The sequence below is a fragment of the Octopus bimaculoides genome, chromosome 4, assembly GCF_001194135.2.
Source record: "Octopus bimaculoides isolate UCB-OBI-ISO-001 chromosome 4, ASM119413v2, whole genome shotgun sequence".
NCBI lineage: Eukaryota > Metazoa > Mollusca > Cephalopoda > Octopoda > Octopodidae > Octopus > Octopus bimaculoides.
Window position 1 is genome coordinate 27,092,710 of NC_068984.1, and position 2,281 is coordinate 27,094,990.

The following is a 2,281-nucleotide window of genomic DNA, read 5'->3' on the forward strand; positions in this document are numbered from 1 at the left end:
ATTTATACATATATATATTCCTTCTCATTCACTCACCGTTTGAACTAGAATTCATATTTTGTTTGCATTTAAAATTTTTTCTTCTATATTTCCATCTGAATATTTGTTTCTATGTCTGTTCTGTTTTCTATACTTTTTTTTTTCTACTTTTATGATACGTTCATTTTTTTATTCTCACTGCTTGCATTATTTATTATTTGCACTTACCGAAACACAGTCAGATGTGCAGACAGTACTTTGTCAAAATATATTTGGCAATTGACTGATAAATAGACCAATATCGACGTGAAATCTTAGTGTGTGAATCACAATTCACAACAATATAACTAGTTTTGAAGCTTTTGTGATTTATTCATAACTAAAAAACAAAACAAAAAAAAATTCGACATATTCTTCCAGACATCCTAGAATATTCTAAATAACAATTTCGAAGTTATATGCTTTCACGGACGCTGACATTAATTTTCATTCAGTAACTATAAAGTTATTTATTTCCTTGGTATCACTATCCTTCCTATGCGAATATGTATACACTACCGTATTTCCTCTTTCAAAATACATTATTCGTACACAGTGGCTGTGCGTTAAGAAGTTTGCTTCAGAACCACATGGTTCCGAGATCAATCTCACTGTGTAGCAACTTGGACCATTGTCTTATCCAATAAACTCGAGCTGGCCAAAGCCTTTCCTGAGCACTTGATAGACGGAAACGGAAAGAATCCTGTCGTATACACATGAACGTATATGTGTGTGTGTGTGATTGTGTGTGTGTGTGTCTTTGTTTCTTATTTCTTTATTGCCCACAAGGGGCTAAACATAGAGGGGACAAACAAGGATAGACAAAGGGAATAAGTCGATTACATCGATCCCAGTGCGTAACTGGTACTTAATTTACCGACCCCGAAAGGATGAAAGGCAAAGTCGACCTCGGCGGAATTTGAACTCAGAACGTAACGGCAGACGAAATACCGCTAAGCACTTCGCCCGGCGTGCTAACGTGTCTGCCGGTTCGCCGCCTTCTTTGTGTGTCTTTGTTTCTGTGTTTTTCACCACCACCGCTAGGCAATCGGTGTTGGTTTGTTTACGTTCCCGCAAATTAGCGGTTCGACAAAAGATACCGATAGAGTATGTGTTAAGCTTTATAAAAAGCACAAGTCCTGGGGTCGTTTCATTGAACTAAACAAAAAAAAACAAAACTTCTAATACGGTGCTCCAGCATGGCTGCACTCTAATGACTGCAACAAATAAAGGATAAAAATTTTAAAAAAATAAAAGATAAAAATTAAAAAAATAAAAGATAAAAATTAAAAAATAAAAGACTAGAATTTTCATAAGTTTAACTAATTACGTCATACTATCGCTTGTTAACATTCACACCTTGTTTTACATATCTCTTTCTTAGACCATATTTCATTTCATTTTACTATTTCCCGCTACGTCTTCTAAAACACATCATTTCCTGAGTTTTTTTCTCTGACTTTTTACCTCTATTTTGTAAACAAAGCCTCTCTCTATAAACCGTCTTCAAAATAACTTACTACACCATCAAGAACCATAAACAAAATAACATGACACCTTACACATTTCCTTTTATCCCATCCACTTTATCTCCAGCTTTCAAACACGCCATTGATATACAGGCATTATAAATCTATAGATAATGTTAACCTTTAATTTTCATCAATTACCTCTCCTTTCATCTTTAATATCTAACCCATTTTCCCTTCATACTCTCATTTCCTTTTTATTCGCGTACTTCCTCTTCTTCTTCCTTTCATCTTTCTTTTCAATCTTGCTTTCCTCTTCTTTTTCGTTTTTGCACCTTCTTTCGTTTTTTTTTTTTTAGTTTTCTTTCCTTCCTCATTCCGCATTCCTTCTGTATTTTCTCCCCTTCTTCCTTCGTTTCTTTCTTCCTCCCTTCCTTGTTTCTGTCTTTCTATCCTTCAGCTTCCCTCTCTTCACTTCTTTCACATCCTTGTATCCAACACAGTACGATAGAAATTTTTTTTGCTTTTTACAAACTTTATCGCTATGGTGACTAACAAGCAATCAAATTTCGCATACATTTTCAAATACTTTGGCACCTCCCAAGTCAAGCCAAATGTTTTATAGACTTATATAAAATGATTAGTGATGTACGGTAGATGTGTAGAAATAAATCTTAAATATATAAGTCATAACGGGTCAAAGAGCGAAAATACAAACTCGCATTGTGCCATCATTTCAACTGATATTACATTTTACACACACACACACACACACACACACACACACACACACA